Consider the following 21,152-nt stretch of genomic DNA (forward strand, 5'->3'; position numbering starts at 1 on the left):
CAGACAAGGCGGCAGCGCCCGTCGCAGGCGAACTTCACGGGAGAGGAGGCGGCAGGAGCAGGACACGCGCCCGCCACTTCCCTCCTGCGGTCTTCATCTGGTAGACGACCCCGCGCAACAGCCGAGGATGACGGGGAGGGTCTCCTCTGGGTTTTTCAACACCAGGGGGTAGACGCCCCGCTGCCGGGCTCCAACCACCCTGCGGGGCCGAAAGAAGACCGTGGTACTGCCCCCCCGCCCGTCTCCGTTTAGCTCCCGGTGGTCTGGGGTCCTGGGTCCGGGGCAACTCGCGTCCTTGCAGCCCCGCCGAGCGCTGGTGGCGGCGGCTCGGACCCCGGGAGCAGAGGAGGAGCCCCGCGCCACGACGCAGGACGCCGGGAGGCGCAGGACCTGGTCCGCAGGGACGCCGCGGGGCCTGGGGACTCGCCCCCACCTCGGGCCTCCCTCTGCGCGCGCGTCCTGGAGGCCGCTTCGAGAATCCGAGCCAACTGCCACGAGGTTGTGCAGCGCAAGGCGAGAAGACCACTGGGCGGGTGTGCGGGCCACGGTTGCTCCCGTCCGGGTTGCTCTGGGCAGAACCAAGAAGGGGTGGGTCTGCTCAGAAACACAGCTGCGCGGCAAAATCCACCTCGGATGCGGGAATCCCAGCATCCTTCCGACGTGGCTCCGTGGCTTAGCTGGTTAAAGCGCCTGTCTAGTAAACAGGAGATCCTGGGTTCGAATCCCAGTGGGGCCTGGGCAGCTACGGGTACGTGCTTCTTGCTAATCAAAGAGGCGTTTTGCCGGTTTTCTTAAACTTGGACTTGTTGGTTCCATTTCGACCTCAACCGTCACCCCTCCAGCCCCGACTTTGGACGTAACAGGTAGTATCCCAACATCTTGCAAGCAAAATGGCACTGATTCTGGTATAGACGCACAAAGCAAGACTGCCGCGGGAAAGCGGGGAGCAGTAAGGGGACACTAGCATGCTACTCTGTTTTCTTGATGCGTCTTTTTGTAAATACAAACCACGAGTTCCCTTGGGATTTTCAGGGCAATGTTATCTCGGATATTCCAACCCCGAGTTCAGAGGGTAACTGCGAACATGACTTTAACACAATACTTGCCAGTGCTCAGGAGATCATAACTCAGCTGCGGGTGTGTGCGGACCCTGGGGTGGCCATGGGGTAGATGTACTGAATCCAAGAGATGTGTATGTTGATGGCTGGTGATCTGCACGGGTTACATCGGGCTCGCAGTGCCAAATGAAAATGGAAGGTCCCTCATTCTAAACAGCACAGAAGTCTGTGGCCCACCGTCCGCTTGGCCCTGCGCGGGTCTTGGCCACCCGCTGCACCCCGCATCAGACTTGGCCCTCCCTCCGCGGGTGTAAAATCGGGGCTGACCCCGGCAGAGCACTAACGGAAATCCAGAATCTGCTGCGATGGGCCAAGGCCTCACTTCGATTCTTGTGCAGTAAGAATCTGAGGTATAATGCGGTGGCTCTTGGGGGCACATGTAAACAGGTTTGTGGCTTTCACCATGACATCGACTCTCCTCTTGGCTGTCCCTGTGACCCAGCAAACGAACGAATGAATGAATGTATGAATTTATTTTTAAAGGAGAGGGAAAGTGCCCTTAAAAGTGGTAATAAAATATAAAGTTTTTCCCCTTCCTTGGTCTCTCTCGAACTGTTAATTTATTTTTCACTTGCTGGTTTAATGTCATTCTCATTAAGTGGACTCCACTTGTAAATTATCAGCAGGAATGTTACTGTTCACCTTCATTTCACACCTCAAGATTCACGGGGCCAGGCGATCGCTGTCTGGAGAAGGAAAAGCAACGAAAGCCGGACGCGCATACTGCCGTCCTTTCCTTTGTCCAGATGCCTGTTCGGCTGTCCCCTTGAACATCGATTACAAAACACAGATTCAAGGTGTAATTATTGTCGAGTTTCAAGATGGCAAAAATAGGTCTCGGGGTGGCAGGCTGGCTGTCTCTGAGGTGGACAAAAGCTACTCAGCCTGCCGAAACCCGGGATCGAACCAGGGACCTTTAGATCTTCAGTCTAACGCTCTCCCAACTGAGCTATTTCGGCTGCTTGGAAGTGTACCTTTCCGATATTTGTTTTTCAATACTTGGGATTGTTTTCATCTTCTATTTTAGGGGATTCCAGATTCTTTAAATGCTGCTGTTGAAACAACCAGTACATTATCCACTCAGAAACTGGGGGGCATCTATTATCTTATCTTCCACCCGTAGCGCTTGGACCCAGTTCCTGGCTGCGGGGGATGGTAGGTGGAGGAGTAAGACACAAGAGAGGTAACAGGGTTCCAAAACATAAAGCCTTTCCTCTCTTCCTCATCCTGCCAGTTAACCCAGATACATCTCAGAAAACTAAGGAAACCAAAGAAAAAATTTCACAGGGTCCCATGCACAGGAGAAAATCTTTGTGATCTTGGGTCAGACAAATACTTTGTAGATATGACAATGAAAGCATAAAATTATATAAATTTAACCTCATCAAAAAAAGTTAAATCCTGCCTGCTCTATGCAAAGCATGTTTAAAAGAACAGAAAGGCAAGTCATAGACTGGGAGACAACCTTTGCAAACCATATATCTGATAGAGGATTTACAGCTATTATATATAAAGGGCTCTTAATTGTCAACAATAAGAAAACCTGATTTAAGATACCCAAATAGGGATGCCTGAGTGGCTCAGTCAGTTAGGCTGCTGCCTTTGGCCCAGTTCATGATCCCAGAGTCCTGGGGTTGAGTCCCACATTGGGATTCCTGCTCTTTCTCTGCTTCTTTCTCTGCCCCTGCCTGCTTGTGCACTCTCTCGCTCTCTCTCTCTCTCTCTGACAAATAAATGAATAAAATTTTGTATAATAAAATAAAATATCAGAATATTTAAGCAGAGGATGTCAATGAAGATATAAGGATGGCAAAGAAACAAAAGACGCACAACATCAGTCATTAAGGAAATACAAATTAAGCCCATAATGATAGATCATTGCAGTTATAAGAGTTGTTAAAATTTTAAAAATGCCAGCCATACCAAATGTTGGTAAGAATGCAGAGGAAATGAAACTCATACACCATCAGCAGAAATGAAGAGGAGGACTTTGAAACAGTTTGACAGTTTCTTAAAAAGTTGTAGGTGTACCAACCCCATGATCCAGCCGTGCAAATTCTAAGTATGTATCCAATGGAAAAGAACTAAAACTGTTATGCGCATACAAATTCTTGTATACAAATATTCACATCAGTTTTATTTGTAATCACCAATAACTGGAACAACCCAAAGGCTTACCATAAATGGGTGAACGGATAAACCAGTTGTGGTCTGTCCATGCCACGGAGTACTACTCAGCACAAAATGGAATGAACCACTGATCCATTAAACATGGGTGATCTCAAGACAATTATGATGAGTGAAAGAAGTAAAACCAAAAAAGTAAATATGATATGGTTCCATTTGTATAAAACGTCAGAAAATGCAAACTAAACTACAGTGACAGGGAATTAGGTCAGTGGTTGCTTGGGAATGGAGAGGCAGGGAGAGGGAAGGAAATTGAACTTAAACATTTTCTTCCTCTCTACTTCTCTCCCTCCCTCTTCCTTTTTCTTTTCTAGATTTGCCAGCCATCTGCAGGGTGAAGACTATTTCTCAAGATACGGAATGAGGGACACAACACAGTTGGAAATAAGCAATAATCATTTTCATTCTGCACATAGGCTGTCAAGTGCTTCCTTGGTTTTCTGGAGAAGATATCCTGGTGTTGAAGAGGGCTGGTGAGCAAGGCAAGGTTCAGTGTAGAAAGTGAACGAAGAGAGTAATCACAGACCAATGACACTTGAAGAGGTCAGTACAGACAAGACGGTCAATGCAGATTAGGTAGAGTGATCTGTGGAGGAGAAGGACACCATAGAGAAAAAGAATGAACACAAGTGAAACTCCCAACCTGAGACTCTCCGAAGAATAGTAGTCAAAAACAAAACAAGACAAAATACAGGCATTAGGATAGTAAGAAGCTCTTAGAGAAGACTGACCCCAGCTGGGAAGAACCTGGGAGCTGGAATGGTATCAATTTGGATTTAGAATTTACTATATACTTGAGTCTAGCAAAAAAAAAAAAAAAAAAAAAAAAAAAAAAAAAAAAAAATCCATTTAGAAATTGTAGAACTAGTACCATTAAGAGAATAAATTTTCTCTCTCTCTCTCTCTCTCTCTCACACACACACACACACACACACACACACACACACACAGCCTTGCCAAAGAATACAGAAGAGAGTTATATTTCTTAATATATCACAGAAGAAGCAGCCTTTGCCTGGGGGTGTAGCTCAGTGGTAGAGCGCGTGCTTTGCATGCATGAGGCCCTGGGTTCGATGCCCAGCACCTCCAAAGGTGCTTTCTTTTTCCTAGCACCAATGTGCTCCACATCTGTACAGTCCTTCTGGAATGCCAAATCTTTTCCGTTTTTGTTTTTTGCTAATTCTTTGTTTAAAAGTGATTGGTGTGACATCGGAAGGAAGAAAGGAGAACGAAAGGCTTATTTGACATCTGCAAATGCAACCAGTCGTGTCACCCGGACCACCAGTTTACAATAGGACTTAAGGAAGAGCCACAGTAAGAGGGAGAGAGAGGGAGCGAGGAGGGATGGGTAGTGGAGAGAAGGGGAGGGAAGAGGGGGAAGAGGGGAGAGAGAGAGGGAGACCAGAGCGATTTCTTTAAGCTAATCCTAAAGACAAGGGCATGAGAAAAATCAGGTGATGTGAGAGTCCACTTGTGTCTGGAAAACACTTTGGACTGCAAGCTGAATGCCTCGGACAAATGACTCTCCGGGTCCTTTATTACATACCAGAAACAGAACACATGAATTCAAACACGGACTTTTGTTTTTCCTGTAAGAACCTGAAAAATGACAAAGTAAGGAAAATCCCATCATCGGTCTGCTTTAATTTTGGAGACAAATTAATGTTCGTCCCCTACAGTAGAGAACGCTTCGCTTGCAGATAAATCCACATAACAGACAGGTCTTGGCTTCTAAAAGTCAGCCAGCTCCTGTTCCCTTCCATTCACTATCCCTGAAAATGTTGAGAACAGCTGTTCTGCACTCCGAGTGTGCTGGAGGCAGGAGACCCTCCCTATGGACAGTATTTCTGCTCAAAGGCGGTCCTCTGGGGACGAGAGGAACCGATGTGGTTTCCTCGAACAGATGCTGTAAGTGCAGTTTCTGCTTTGGTTTCTCTTGAAATAGCCCCTCTCCGAAGGCGCTCTGTGGGGAGTCTGACTGCAATGAGATCCCCCAGGCTAGGAGAAAGCCCGAGCTAGAACCGGGGTCAGCAAAGGGACCGGGAAGCCACACAGGGTAGCTCTGATACCCTGCAGCGGAGGTTCTTATGACCTTCTGACCTTCGAGTCCAGTCCCGCTACCAGCTCCGCCAAGGGCAATGAGCAGCCCCAACTCCAAAGGGCAGGGGAGGCCCGGCCAAACTTTCTGCACCTGGGAATTATGAGCAAATGTAATTGATGGTTATTTAAAGTCACTTGGTTTTGAGAAGTTTGATACGTAGCATTCTATAACTAAATAGTCATAGATTGGCAACGAGGGGCAAAGCAGAGATGATCACCTCATCTGGAAGCTGATGGTATGAAACGGGACTTTGACTGGTGTTCCAAGGGAAATTTAAGACCACAACAAGGAATATAAATCTTTTTTTAAAATGAGATCAGTCTAGAAGCACTCTCATTTTTATTAATTTTTTGAAGATTTTATTTATTTGTCACAAAGAGAGAGAGCACAGGCAGGCAGAGGTAGAAGCAGGCTCCCTGCAGAGCAAGGAGCCCCATGTGGGACTCGATCCCACCATGCTGGGACCATGACCTGAGCCGAAGACCCCCCACTTAACCAACTGAGCCCCCAAGGCGCTCTCTCTCTCTCTCTCTCTTTTTTTTTTTTTAATAAAGAACCATTTATTTAAGGCACTCTCATTTAAAAAAAACAAAAGTAATAAGTTCCTTATCTACCAGTTTTGATGGAGAACTTTAAGCCCTTGCTCCAGGCACTTCTAACATGCCCTCTCCTCCCAGGCACCTGCATGTCGGAAATTCAGGTTCAGAAGTATCTGCAGGGTTCCAGACTCCGACTGTAATGGCCTCCGCAGACGTCCTCAGGGAGCTATGGTGCAGACACATAAGTTATGTCCTGTCCAAACCCAAACTATACATTTCCCCCTTATTGCTTCACCTACGCTCCCAAAGCAAAAACAAATCAACCAACCAGTAACGACGTCAGCCGAGCAGAACTCTGACCCTTCCTCCCTATCTACTATTCTTTGCAAAAGTCATCACCGTCCGTGCAATCCAACCTGCGGGTCTTCCTAAGTACTAAGTGTCAGACTCCAAGGAGAGCCCAAACCCCGTGTCAGTCTACCTTGTTCCTCAAATTTCTCCCGTGCCCTTTCACTGTTAAATTCAGCGTCTTAGGGATCTAGTAGATCCCTGAAAGAGCCTCCGAAGTCGGCTGCTTAGACTAGGACAGAGCGAGACAATCAGGGCACTGTGCACAGGTAAGGCTCTCTCCTGCGGCAGCCCGGGCTCGCCTCCCCCAGTCCTGCTTCCCAGGGGCCAGCGGAGCCCGCAGCAGGCGGCGAGGTGTGCGGGAGCACACACTAACGCGCTCTGGGGAGAGCTCCCGGCGGCTTCCATGTAGGCGCTGGAAATACGGGACAGGAAAAAGGAAACCATGAGTCAACAGGCCTTGAACTGATGAAACTCAAACCTCACATGAAGAGGCTCAGACTCCACGACCGACCTGTCCCACCTGACTACGGAAGGGCTTCCCGAAACCTAGTCGCGCTGGACACGTTTGGTTTCTCCAACAGAAACAGGACGCGAGCCACACACACGACTTCAAATTTATGGAGGATCCCCAGAGCCCCCTGAGCAGGCGGGGGTGTAGCTCAGTGGTAGAGCGCGTGCTTCGCATGTACGAGGCCCCGGGTTCGACCCCCGGCTCCTCCATCCGAGCTTTTTGCGGGCGGGTTACCGCGTTCCTTTCAATATTGTGTCATTTCTACTCCGTGGGACCTGGGGCCCCCCAAGACGCGGACATTCACGGAAGAGATGAGAAAAGCAAGACGGCGGCACTCCTCAGCCTCCCCGCCGCCCCAAACACCAAGCTGCAGCCACACTCACAGACCGCGCACTTTCCGTCTCGCTCGGCGGAATCCCCCAACAGAAAAGAGGGGAAAAAAGATCGGTGAAGTCTCCTAGGTTGTGCGGGGACTGCGCGGTCCAACGCGGGACTCCCCCGCACCTCCCCACCCCCTGCCCCCGGGAGCGCGCCGGGAGCCCGGCCTCCGCGGGGCAGGGAGCGGGGCGCGGCCCTCGCGCGTGCGGCGACCCTGACCCAGCCTCGCGCGCGTCCGGAGCATCCTCTGGGAGCGGGAGACCGCTGGCTGCCTCGGACGAGCGAGCGCGCCCCGACCGCAAAGGAAAGACCCTGGAATCTGGAGCACGGCTCCGCGGACTCCCTATTAAACTGATGTTCACAAGAAGTTTACACAAAACGTTCACGGAGCACCGCGCTGAAGCCCAGTCTCAGAAAACAGCAGACAACGGTTTTAGATTCCTTACCTTCCACGCGTCCTCGTGAACTCTTTTGTTCCCAGATCTTTAACTGAATTAACACCTTGTGCAGCACCACAGCGAATGTCCTGGAGGAAGATGTGGCCAAAGCTGTTTGGGTGGGAATAAGGACAAATGTATAAGTTGCTTGTATTTAAACAAACAAATAAACATCACTTGTTAAAGAGACGGCACAAACTCCGGAATACGGACTATCAGCGATCTCGGCACGTCGTGTGTTGGGTGAATGCGCCAGAATCGTCCATTTTCCTTTGCAAAGCCTTTACATGCTACCTTCTGTATTAGAAAGGGATGCTTTAAAATGCGAAGTCCAAATTTAAAAGATGACATCTAAATTCCCTCCTTTGGAAAAGCTAAAAGCACGTTCCTCCTAGTTCCTCTCAGATCAGGAGAGGGAACAGGGATCCATCACAAGCTCCATCTCCTTGAGGACTCAAGCCCCAGACAGCCCGTTCGCCAGCGGGCCATCTCCGGCTACCCACGTCCAGGTGTGTTGTAGTCACGCTGCTGCCTAAATTATTTCAGCGCAAAAGCTAAGGGAATGAGCTTTCCTTCTCTCTGATTCTCACTCTCTTGCCTCCTGACTGGGACACAGAGTCATCAGCAGTGGGAAACAGCTTGGACCCCCCTCTTCCATTTTGGCAAGCACCCATTCTCCAGCGTGATCTTCCCCCTGGCTCTTTGCGGCCTCGTTGTATCTCACATGGCGCCCTGAAGAATCTCTCAGAGACTCTCCCAAGCAGCTGTTAAAAGCTATGAGAGATAAGAAGTCACCATAAAGCAATGGAACTCTGGCCACAAAACGGGCGAGGGCACCCACAAGTGGGATACGTTTCTCCAGGGGAAGGGAGTCGCTGAGCCCTAGACCCTCAGAGCCTCAACCACGGTGGGCATGCATGGCCCACCGTGACACAGGGGGCTGCAGGCTGGGGCTCTGAATGTGTCACTCCTTCTAGAACTAGTGATGCGGTATCATGGGTTTCCTATATCATTCCACGGGGGTCTCTGCTCCTCCAGCCCTTCTGGCTGTCCCTTCCAGCAGGAGATGCTAGAAGAAGGGCCTGAAAAAACAGAACCAGAAAGGTTGCCTCTGGAAAGTTAGATCCAGATGGGAAAAGGAAACATCCCAAATAAAAAAACAGTAATTGTGTGTCGGCAGTGGTTGCTATAGCAGAGTCTGGAGCCCAGCAGCATGCTCCGAAACCGGGCTGTGGTTTTGCCTGGAGGACTCTACCTTCTGTCTCCAGGACCCACAAAGAAGTACAGGGCGGCCTTCTGGAGGCAGAGCAAGAAGCGGTTCCCAGAAGCACTTTCCATTCATAACAACCTCCGCACCCCAACCCTGGCTGGCAGGCGCGCCTCCAAGCTCAGCCATCACCGGGGCGCAAAGAATAGAGCTTCCCTCATGTTGGCAAAATTGGTAGTGACCAAATAGGAGTGTGTGTGTGTGTGTGGGGGGGGGGGTAACCATAAACGATTGTATTGTCTCAGTTTCCACTCGGATACTTTTCTCCCGGTGCGAAACCTGTACCCTCCCGACTACCCCAGTAAGTTCTCGATCACCTACCTCTCCGGTTCCCCAGTCCTCTCCCTCCTCTCCCTCACCGGGCGAGGCTCAGTTGGCGCCGGGAGGGAGAGGAGGGGAGTGGAGGGGGCGACACAGGGCGTGGTGAAGGGAGCAGAAGAGGAGGAGCCGGCGGGAGCCGCGAGGAAGGCGCGCGGGGCCCCCGCGGATCCTCACCCGCGCGGAAACCTCCCGCAATTCGGGCCGGCGTTTCTCTGTCTCCGGTTCCACCGGGGGGTTAGGAGACCAGAAGGTTCTCCTCCTACGGAAAGGGGGCTTCAAAGCGTTCGTCCCACGGGAAGGCGCAGCGCCCCCGCGCTCCTGGGGACTGCTGAAACCTGCGGGGCTGGGCTCTGAGGGCCTCCCGCTGCTCCGGCTCCTCTGGAAATCTGAGTTTGGACAAGGGGCCTTGGAAGCCTCCGAGTGGCACGGCGAGCGCTTGGGCCGGACACTGAACACCTCTTCCCAGGAAGAAGCCGGGACCGCAGCGCTGCGGCCGGGTGACTGCGCGGGCCTGCCGCGGCGCGACCGCGGGGACGGAGACGGGGTGCAGGGGCGAGTGCGGGCGGGACGAGGTCTCCGGAGCAGCAGGCAGGGCACCGACCCGGGCGCAGCCGAGGGACAGGGGTGGGGGATCTAAAGGAATTTTCCCGAGGGCCTCCTCCCGCCGCCCCCTTCGCCTGGTCCTTCCCCACTTCTCGGTAGAAGGCGCCGCGAAGCAGAACCGGCGGTCCCCGGACGGTGCGTCAGGGGAGCGAGCTCTTTCTGGCTTCGCTGTGCGGGGCAGCCGGTGGGGAGATCCGAGGCGCGGCAGGGCCACGGTGTTAAGTGGTTCAGAGCCAGACCGCCAGCAACTTAAAGGAAAAGCGGAAGGCCGGACCGCACCCTCTTCACCCGCACCGGGGGCGAGGACGCGTGGCGGTGGAGGTGCCGGGGATCGAATCCGGGGCCTCGTGCATGCTAAGCACGCGCTCTCCCACTGAGCTACACCCCCGCGGACAGGGGCGCCCGGGGCGTGCCTCCCGGAATTTATCCAGAGCCGCGTCCGGGGCCGTCGTGCTAGCCCCAACCCCGAAGTCTGCGCCCACCGGATCTCCCAGGGGCTCCCGGAGACGCGGGAGTGCGCCCCGCGCTCGGCTCTTCCCATCCCGGGCTGCCTTCCGCCCAGCTCCCGCCGCCAGGAGCGGGGAACCCGGTGTCGGTCCTCGGGTCCTCGCTTCTCAGAAACGCCCCGCTCCGCCCACGCAGCTGCTCTCACCGCCCTAGGTAGTGCGGGGCGCGGGGGGCGCCAAGACGCGCCCGCTGAGCGCCGCGGAGCCGCGCGACAGGACGTACTTAACTCGCGGTCCGGGGCCCGAAATGAGCCGCACGCGCGTGTCCCGGAGGCCGCTCTGGCGCCCGGGTTGGGGGACGCGACCGCGGCCAGTTCGGGCGGCCGCTCGGCTTCGGAAGACAGTAGCCGCGAGGCGGACGACGGCGGCAAACGCGGACGCCCCGGTGGCTACAGCGCCTGTAGCCGAGCTGCTCGCGCACCGGGGGAAGCACAGCGCCGCTGGGAGCAGTGTCCCCGGCACCGGCCCGCAGAGGTCATCAGGTCCCGAGGCGCAAAGTCGCCACTTCCCACCTCCAGGCAAGACTGGGTGCAGCTGTGAACCTACATAGGAATTTTGGAGAAAATTCTAAGCCTTCCCGCAGGAGAGGAACCGGAGAGGAGAGGGCGGGGGGCCTGCGTCGGGAAAGGCAAGTCCCTGGAAAACGAGGGAGCGACGAGGGGCCAGTGGGGAGGGCTGGAGAAGGGACGGGCCGGGCGCCCGCGGGACACACGTGAAGCTGACGGACGAGAGAAGAGACAGCGAGGGGCAAGGACAGGAGAGGAGGGATTTGGGGTCGGATCTCAGAGCCCAGGTAGGATGGGGACAGGACTGAAGGTAGAAAGTGGCCGTGCCCGCGTTCCTGCCGCACGGTCTCCAGGCCCTCGGAAGACAGGGTAAGGGCTTTGAAGGGTGCTTCCCACAGATGCCTCTGGTTCGGCGAAGATGGTGTGACTCTGAATGACTCCTGTCCCAGCCCGAGGCGGCTGAGCGCTTTCGGCTGGGCAGCTGCGGTCCAGCATCTGGAGCAGCCGCCGCCGCGTTGGCACTTTGGGAAGGGCGGGGTGGTGTGTACCCCGGGTGGGAGCGTCGCCCGGTTCAGAAACACTGTAACCCTCGTTTTCTGCTTGGGCATTTCACTGACGGGACTGTTAGCTGTTAGGGTTCAAAATGCAAGGGAAAGAATGAGGGGGAGAGGTCATGACAAAGGTCTTTGGTGTGAAGTCCCACCGAAACCCTGGTGCTCCGAGGTGGCTCTGCAGACCTGCGGCGGGCGGGGGTCTGAGGACTCACCCCCCCCCCCCCCCCACACACACACACACCCCGCTGGTGGTAGTTCTTTCCTCTTCCCCTGAAGCAGCTGGCCCGCGGAACAATGTATCACTTAAACTAGAACCCCTGGAAGATTTTACTAGTTACCAAGCACATTGAGATACAGCTTTAAGAAAACCACAGACTGGCAGCAGGCCTTTGGGGGAGGGGACATTGCACGACCTTGAAGCTGAGCCGCTGGAAACGCCCGCGCTCAGGGCGACCCCGGGCGGCGCCTGCTTCACTTTTCCGTTATCGCTCCTTTCTCCTCCCAAAAGCGCGGGTTAAGTTAGATGAGTCCTTTGACTGTGCTTGGTTAACTATAAACTTTACCCCCCTCCTTGTTTGTCCACAAGACCTGTGACTAACTTCGTCCGCTCTTCTCTGGGCTATTGTTTCTACCTAATAAAAGCAAGACTGAGGAGTCGCAGCACCTTTTCAGACTGTCTCTCCTGCTCCCTTTCTTTTGCAGCTGGCTTGTTTGTGCCTCATTCTTCTCCCACTGGAAGCGGCAAGTGGTGCCCCATCAGGAACTTGAAACAGGAGAAGCCGCCCCAACGTGAGTTTTTGCCCGGCTGTGCCTTCTTCCCCGCTGGTGAGTTGTGGGTACTTACCGCAGGGTGTGGGTAGTTTAGAGAGCACAAACGATTATCGCCCTTATATTTGCTTACTGAGAAGGCTCCTAAAGGCGGGGGGAGCAAAAGTCAGCGAGGGCCAACTCATGGAGCTTTTAAAGGTAATTAAAGAACATTGCTCTTGGTTCCCTATATTAGGGACTTTAGATGTGCAAACATGGGAAAAAGTAGGTTATGAGTTAAAACTTTTGCATACCAGGGGTGCCTGGGTGGCTCAGTTGGTTAAGCAACTGCCTTTGGCTCAGGTCATGATCCCAGCATCCTAGGATCGAGTCCCACATGGGGCTCCTTGCTCACCAGGGAGTCTGCTTCTCTTTCTACCTCTGTCTGCCATTCTGTCTGCCTGTGCTTGCTCGCTCTCCCTCTCTCTCTGACAAATAAATAAAATCTAAGACAAATCCTGAATACTTTAAAACTTTTGCATACCAAAGGAAAACCAATTCTAATTACTATATGCCCTACTTGGACCCTCATTCGCTTCTTACAAACCCTGATTCAGAGAGCAATAATGAATGTTCAGGAGAAACAAAAAAAAGAGGAACCTGAACATGCCATTCAGTATGAGAAAGAAATTACTAAGGCCGTCAGAAAGGAATATATAAAGAGGAATCTCCTCCTCCTCCTCCAATGACAGAAAAAGAGGTGCCAATGGCACTGTTGCCATCGGCTCCACTGTCCTTTAAGGAGGCACCATTTAGTGAAAAAGAGGAAAAATACATGCTATCAGCTATTCAGAAAGGCCTCCTTGAAGCACAGCGAGCGGGAGACCTTGATGACTTCCATCTTAATTTCCCGGTGGTTATTACAGGACATGTCACTCCAGGACATGATCCTAACAACCCTCATGGTGTCTATGAGCCCAAACATGAGCCATTTCCCTTCAAATTATTGAAGGAACTAAAACAAGAAGTACAGAACTATGGAGTTAATTCTCCATTTACAACGGGAATCAGTTCAAGGTATCACAGAAGGCAATCGACTTATTCCGATTGATTGGTCATTGTTAGCAAGAACAGTTCTTTCTCCAAGTGAGTTCTTAACAATTTAAAACATGGTGGCAAGATCATGCAGAAATGCAGCTGTCAGGCGCCTGGGTGGCTCACTGTGTTAAGACCTCTGCCTTTGGCTCAGGTCATGATCTCAGGGTCCTGGGATGGAGCCCCACTTGGGACTCCCTGCTCAGCAGGAAGCCTGCTCGCCCCCATCCCCCCCACCCCGCCTCCCCTCTCTCTGCCTGCCTCTCTGTCAAATAAATAAATTAAATCTTCAAAAAAACCCAAAAAACAAAACAGCAGCTGCCCATAAACAGAGTACGTTGTGTTCCTGTTTCCATGGAACAGCTCATGGGTGTGGGGCCGTGGGCCCGGATGCAAGACCAGGTACTAATGAATGATCAAGCTATTGAGCAGCTCCAGCGTTGCTGTTTAGAGCCTGGGAGAGAACAGAATCCCAAGGAGAGAAGTGCTCTTCTTTTCAAAAGGTGGTACAAGGTCCAAAAGAAACCTATACTGATTTTACTGCAAGAGTACAAGAGGCTGTCAAAAGACAGATAAGTAATTTTAGGCTGCGGATACCATTCTTCAGCTGTTGGCTTACGAGAATGCTAACACTGATTGTGAGAAACTGATACCATCCTTTAAAGGCAAGGGAACATTGACAGATTATATTAAGCTATGCCAAGGAGTAGGAACAGAGACCTATAAAGCTGATTTGTTAGCTCAAGCAATGGCTGCTCTGACCACAGGAAAATTTAAAGACAGTGTTTCAAATGTGGGCAAGTGGGGCATACTAACGCTCAATGTAGGCAAAAAGGAGCATTCCCTCTGCAAAATGCAAAAAATGAAACACCTGGTCTCTGTCCCAAATGTAAAAAGGGAAATCATTGGGCAAGTCAATGTCCTTCCAAAGTTAGCAAGGATGGATTCCCCCTTCAGGGAAACTTAGTTCAGGGCAAGCTCCCAGCCCTGAAAAACAAGAGGGCCAATTCTCCCATAACACCCAGCTTTCAGACGAGTGTACCATTTTAAATTTATTACATGCCACAACTGGTAGTGCTGGATTAGATAGCCCCATTCCCAAAGATGATCTTTTAATGCCTGCCAAGCTTCCCATTAAAATTACAACTAATATTCATGGCCCTTTACCAAAGGGGACCACTGGGTTACTTTTGGGGAGATGTAACCTTCAAAGGGAGTACTAGTTCATACTGGCATTATTGATTCAGATTATGCTGGTGAAATTTCAATGACGTTAACGACCATGGTTCCATACCATTTTCAAGAGGGAGACTGCATTGCCCAGTGGTTACTTTTACCCTATCTCCAGGGTCAATCTAAAAATAAAGAAACTCCAATGGGTTTGGAAGTACTGGAAAAACTGGAGCATGTTCAGCTGAGAAAATTTATCAAGATAGACCAATTTGTCATCTTAAAATACAAGGAAAGGAATTTTCAGGTCTAACTGATACTGGAGCTGATGTCTCTATCATAAGCTCATTACATTGACCTAAAAAATGGCCATATAATTCCTCTTCTGTTACTATTACAGGATTAGGCCAGGCTGGCAATGTGCATCAAAGCACCAATATTCTTTTCTGTGAAGGACCTGAGGGTCAAAAGGGTTACTTATAGCCATATATTGTAGACTTACCCATTAACCTTTGGGGGTGAGATTTACTAAGCCAGTGGGAAGCCTGTCTGGTTATACCTTCCCCTAAGGAAGATCCCCAGATTTTTCACTGAGGGCCGCTGCTCCTGAACTCACTAAGTTAAATTGGAAGAAGGACAAACACATTTGGGTGCAGCAGTGTCCCTTAACACAAGAGAAATTACTACTTTGCAAACCTTAGTGGAGGAACAGATAAAAAAGGGACATATTTAAGAATCTCACAGTCCTTGGAATTCGCCAGGGTTTTTTTTTTTTTTTTTTTTTAGATTTTATTTATTTATTTGACAGAGATCACAAGCAGGCAGAGAGGCAGGCAGAGAGAGAGGAGGAAGCAGGCTCCCCGCGGAGCAGAGAGCACGATGTGGGGCTTGATCCCAGGACCCCAAGATCATGACCTCCGCTGAAGGCAGCAGCCGAAGGCAGCGGCCCAACCCACCGAGCCACCGAGGAGCCACCGCCAGTTTTTGTTAATTAAGAAAAAATCAGGAATGGGGCGCCTGGGTGGCTCAGTGGGTTAAAGCCTCTGCCTTGGCTCAGGTCATGATCCCAGGGTCCTGGGATAGAGCCCCTCATCGAGCCCCACATCGGGCTCTCTGCTCTGCGGGGAGCCTGCTTCCTCCTCTCTCTCTCTCTGCCTGCCTCTCTGCCTATTTGAGATCTTTGTCTGTCAAATAAATAAAAGCTTCAGGGAAAAAAAAAAAAAAGAACCAGCCAAACGGTATCAGTGGAAGGTTCTTCCACAGGGCATGTTAAATAGCCCCACTATCTGTCAGGAGTATGTGGCAAAAATGACACAGCCAGTTAGAAATCAGTTTCCACAAGTTTATCTTACCCGTTATATGGATGGTATATTATGGGCAGCCTCTGACACCATGCAGTTACAGGATGCATTTAGAATGCTTCCATTGCAATTTGAGAAATACAAACTAATTACAGCTCTGAAAAAAAAAAAATACAAGTCACCACACCTTTCTCATATTTGGGGGTCATTATGGACAGGACCTCAGTTAAACCACAAAAAGTCCAAATCCATAGAGATAAAATTACAACCTTGAATTATTGGCAAAAATTATTGGGAGACATTAATTGGATAAAACCTAAAACTGGAATGCCCACTATGCTTTACAGCATCTTTTTGCTTCTTTAAAGGGAGATCCTAGTTTAAACAGCCCTAGTACCCTATCAGAAGAGGCTTTAAAGTTACGGTTTGTTGAAAGCCAGATTCATTCAATGCAAACGGATAGAGTCCGACCTGGGATACTGTCAGACCTCATTTTCCATACCCACATACACCCACTGGATTAATTATCCAGGAAAAACCATAGAATGGATTTTTCTCCCGAATAATACTGTTAAAACGCTACCTATATAGACCATATTGGCTGTATTATTCCAATTAGGAAGAAAAAGAACTCACCAAATACAGGGGTATGCATGCTCTGCAGGTTATTGCTCTGCCTTTAAATAAGACACAAATTGAAATGGCGTTCTAAAATAATTTAAATTGGCAGATTGCCCTTAGTGGCTTTACTTTATCCCTCTTTACCTGTTGTTTCCTTTTTAAAACATACTGGTTTTGTCCTCCCTAAAATTACTTCTAAAAATCCAGTAACAGATGCCCCTACTTTCCTCATAGCTCTGTCAAAGGTAAAGCTTGTTATTATGGCCCTCCTTCAAAGGTCATATCAAAAATCAGAATTAACACTGGTTATTGCGTTGTTTCAAGACGTTTCTTATGCATTTAATCTGATATCTGATTCTTTGTATACAGTGTAAGTTTTGCAGCATATTGAAACTGCTACTATTTCCACTACCGATGTCTCCCTCCACTCATTATCTCATCATTGACAATCCCTGATTCATCAGTGTTCTGCTCCTTTCTCTGCTACTCATATCAGAAGTCACACCGGCCTTCCTGGGCTATGAACTGAAGGTAATGAAATAGCTGATTCTCTTGTTTTCTCAGCTTTTCAGGAAGTCTCCAATTTTCACTCTGTTACACATGTTAACCAAAAAGAACTTGGCACAAATCCCTATGACTAAGGAAACAAGCAAATTCTGTTGTCCACTCCTGCCCTTCTTTTTTTTATTATTATTATTTATCTGACAGAAATCACAAGTAGATGGAGAGGCACGCAGAGAGAGAGAGGGAAGCAGGCTGAGCTGAGAGCCCGATGCGGGACTTGATCCCAGGACCCTGAGATCATGACCTGAGCTGAAGGCAGCGGCCCAACCCACTGAGCCACCCAGGTGCCCCCATCCCTGCCCTTCTTATGCTGCTATCAATCTGCTTACACAGCCAGCAGGTATCAACCCACGAGGCATTGCAGCCAATGAGATATGGCAGATGGAAGTTATTCACACCCCTTCATTTGGGGAACAATCTTTTGTTCATGTCACTATAGACACACATTCTCACTTCACTTGGGCTACAGCGCAAACAGTTGGAGAAACTGCTGTGCGTGTTATCAGACATACCCACGCTGCCTTTGCAGTCATGGGAATGCTTAAAGCTATAAAAACTGATAATGCACCTGCTAATGTTTCCAATAAGTTACAGTCCTTTGTTAATCTATGGAATACAAAACATCCTACTGGCATCCCGTATAATCCTCAATGTCAAGGAATTGGAGAATGGACTAATCAAGTATTAAAATTACAGCTTCATAAAAAGAGTTACAAAGTCTTATAACTCTCAAGAGGTATTAGCACAACTTTTATTTACTCTTAATTTTTGAATCGTGACGATAAAAACACTTCAGCGATAGAAAGACATTTTAGTAAACAAAAACAAGACAAAATTTATCCTCCCAATCTGGTGGAAAATTAGTACTTCTGATCAATGGCTCCCTGGTAACTTAGTTACCTGGGGAAAGGGATATGCATGTGTACTACCCAATGAGGCCATTAAGCCCATATGGTGCCCTCCTGTTTCATAAAGGTTCGTCATGAGCGAGAGGAAAAGATTTGGATTCGAACCGGACCCACCACTGATGATCAGCTTCGAGGGTCTCACCTTAAAAAGCACTCGAGTCATGCCGCCTGAGACAGACAGAGCAAAGATTCCAACTTGGGACCAGATAAAGGAGCTGACCAAGAAAGCAGAGGAAGTTCTGGAGAGTGAGCACCGCCCTCTGACCCCTAACAACCTGGCGGTAACTATGATGGCGCTCATCACTGTAGCCGTAAGTCCTCCTGGATGTTATGCACAGATACATAACTTGACTTACTGGGCTTATATACCCAATCCTCCCCTGCTCCGTCCAGTAGAGTGGGGAGAAGATAGAATACCAATTTATTTAAATGCCTCAAAATGGGTACCTGAAATTTTGGATCCTCGATTGCCACTCTTAACCCTTCGAGGAGGGCACAAATACTAACCTTACCTTAGGATATCAAAATCGACCAAGATGTATCGGCAGTCATTCCAGTTGTCTTATCCCTGATGATCGAAGATGGTTGGTGGACTTTCCTGCTGATAATTATCTCACTACAGATCAGTTACCTTTACTCTCCACTCAGGGATTTCTAGCCCATGAATATCGGGGTCCTGGCTATAACACAGCAGTACCCCCTATTCCCGAATGCAAACTAACACAAACGTGGTCGGATGAGGGAATTCGCCCTTGATGGGAGGATTGTCAAGGTTCTCACCCCAGTATTGTTATTAATGATTCCTATGGAATTATATGGGACTGGACCCCTAAGGGGATGGCAGTCACCAGTGCTCTGGGAGAGCCTGCCTCTCATCGAAAGTTAAAATGGCAAGTTTTTGATGATCCCATTTTACCACAAACCTTAACCTCAGGAGATGCACCTCTGGTGTGGCTTGGACAAGGACTTTCTATGCCATCTCCTTTTGTTAATTATCATAAAAGACAAAAGAATTTATGGAAGGTCACCACAGCTTTAAATCACGTAAGAGTTTGGAATGCTCTTAAATTCATCAGTCTAATGACTGTGCGTTTTCTTTTTTCCTAATGGATAAAGAATGGGTAAAAGCTTGTGTTAGAGATCCCTGTGTTTTTGTTACTGGAAAAATGACTTTGGATCATAGCAATAGAGAAATAAGCTGTCTCAAATGTAAAGTGTTTATCTGTGTAAATGAGAATGTTTTATACAGACAAACCTGTTATTCTTTTTTTTAATATTTTACTTATTTATTTGATAGAGATCACAAGTAGGCAGAGAGGCAGGCAGAGAGAGGGAAGAAGCAGGCTCCCCGCCGAGCAGAGAGCTGGATGCGGGCCGATCCTAGGACCCCGATATCATGACCCGAGCTGAGGGCAGAGGCTTTAACCCACTGAGCCACCCAGGCGCCCCCAAACCTGTCATTCTAATAGAAGAAGAATAGGCATTTGATTACTGGTGAAACACCACCGTATTTGGGAAAGCTCTCCAGATGTACACAATACTTTTACAGTTTTGAAGGACTGGGTCCATAGCACAAAAAGATTTGTTGGGTTGCTTATAACAGCTATTCTAGGAATTACAGCCATTACTGCTACAGCTACCACTGCAGGAATAGTCTTGAGCATCAAACTGTACAAACCACACAATTTGTACAAAAGTGGCACGAGAATGCTAGCAAGGCCTGGAATCAACAAACGATCGTAGATCAAAAATTAGATGAAAGTATCTCTGATTTAGAAGCAGCCATGATATACATAGGAGATGATATACAAAATATAAAGCTTAGACTTCACATTTTATGTGACTGGAATGTTTCTTCTTTATTACTCCCCGTGCCTATAAATGAAGCAGAAATATCTTGGAGCAAAATTCGCGGGCATATTACTAACCACTATGGTGATAATCTAACCTTAGATATTAAACAACTTCAAGATAGGATTCTAAGTATTACTCACTGGTCATTACAATCAGTTCCAGGAGTGAGTTTTACTCAGAATTAATGATACTCTATGTAACTTAAACCCTTTTACTTGGATCAGACAAACGGGTCTCGGCGTTATAGGTGGAGTGCTGATGAGTCTTACTGCTGTAATCTTTTTATGCTTAGTCCTCAGATGCAGGCGAAAATCCCTCCGAGGACTGAAGAATCAAGAAGCTGCAAAATCAACTTTTCTGCTTCTTCACAAACAAAAAGGGGGAAATGCAACTGCCCCTCAGAACAATGTGTGACTTAAACTATAACCCCTGGAAGATTTTACTAGTTTACCAAGCACATTTAGATACAGCTTTAAGAAAAACACAGACTGGCCGCAGGCCTGTAGGGGAGAGGGCGGCGACACACGACCTTGGAGCCCAGCAGCTGGGAGCGCCCCCTGCTTCCCTTTTCCGTTATCGCTCCTTTCTCCTCCCACAAGCACCCGCTGTTTGTTAGAGGAGTCCTTTGAATGTGCTTCGTTAACTGTAAACTTGACCCTCCTCCTAGTTTGTCCACAAGACGCGGGACTAACCTTTGCCCTTCAGCGGCTCTTCCGTGGGCTATTGTTTCTACCTAATAAAAGTGGGACTGGGGAGTTGCCCGCGGCAGCCGTCTCTTTGACAGTAGCCTGTCCCTTTGACAGTCGTCCCCTGCTCCCTTTCTCTTGCAGCTGACTTGTTTGTGCCTAGTTTTTCTCCTTTTGCCGACTGGAAGCGGCACCCTGACCTCTTTTAAACTCATACGCAAAGGGTTGAATGGAGCTCCCTTTGGGAACATCTGCAGTGTACTTTACTGTTCACGTGGTTACGATTTTGTTTTATCTCGTGTTGAATGTGACAAGGACGCCTCCATAGACACCGGTGGCAGAGGTCCTCGAATTCCCCCTCATGTCCAGTGTGAGCGCTGATGGGTCCAGGAGCTGTGTAAGAAATGCGCTGACTCAGTCGCAGCATCTTGGCTCTGAAATACTTCTCTTGTCTAAAAGATCATTTTTGTTTTATAAATACAGCTTAACTTGGGAACAGTAACAAATTTGCAGGGAAAATGAGAGAATATTATGGAGATTCTTAATACCCTGCCTGCAGTTTCTCCTGTTAGTATCTAATGTTGAGATACCTTTAGGGACATCTGGGCGGCTCAGTCGGTCATGACCCCAGGGTCCTGGGGTTCAGACCCCCTGCTCAGTGGGGAGTCTGCTGCTCCCTCTGCCCGACCCCCTTCATGCTTGCTTTCAAAATTTTTAAAAGATGATAGTTAAACTAATAAACCAAAATTTATACATTTTTATTTTTTTAAAGATTCTATTTTTCAGAAAATCTTCTATACCCAGCGTGGGGCACAAACAATCCTGGA

At 49.2% G+C, this 21,152-nt stretch overlaps 5 non-coding genes across 5 annotated transcripts; 3 read left to right on the top strand and 2 right to left on the bottom strand.

Moving 5' to 3' along the window:
• The first annotated feature begins 662 nt into the window (after positions 1 to 662).
• TRNAT-AGU lies at positions 663 to 736 on the top strand. The gene has a single exon. It is a non-coding gene; the product is annotated as a tRNA-Thr (tRNA).
• A 1,268-nt stretch (positions 737 to 2,004) lies between these two features.
• Positions 2,005 to 2,077, bottom strand: TRNAF-GAA. Its single transcript has one exon. It is a non-coding gene; the product is annotated as a tRNA-Phe (tRNA).
• A 2,245-nt stretch (positions 2,078 to 4,322) lies between these two features.
• On the top strand, positions 4,323 to 4,394 carry TRNAA-UGC. The gene has a single exon. It is a non-coding gene; the product is annotated as a tRNA-Ala (tRNA).
• Positions 4,395 to 6,944: 2,550 nt separating this feature from the next.
• On the top strand, positions 6,945 to 7,016 carry TRNAA-CGC. The gene has a single exon. It is a non-coding gene; the product is annotated as a tRNA-Ala (tRNA).
• A 3,113-nt stretch (positions 7,017 to 10,129) lies between these two features.
• Positions 10,130 to 10,201, bottom strand: TRNAA-AGC. Its single transcript has one exon. It is a non-coding gene; the product is annotated as a tRNA-Ala (tRNA).
• Between the last annotated feature and the right edge of the window lie 10,951 nt (positions 10,202 to 21,152).

Source organism: Mustela erminea, chromosome 4 (assembly GCF_009829155.1).
Source record: "Mustela erminea isolate mMusErm1 chromosome 4, mMusErm1.Pri, whole genome shotgun sequence".
NCBI classification, from domain to species: domain Eukaryota; kingdom Metazoa; phylum Chordata; class Mammalia; order Carnivora; family Mustelidae; genus Mustela; species Mustela erminea.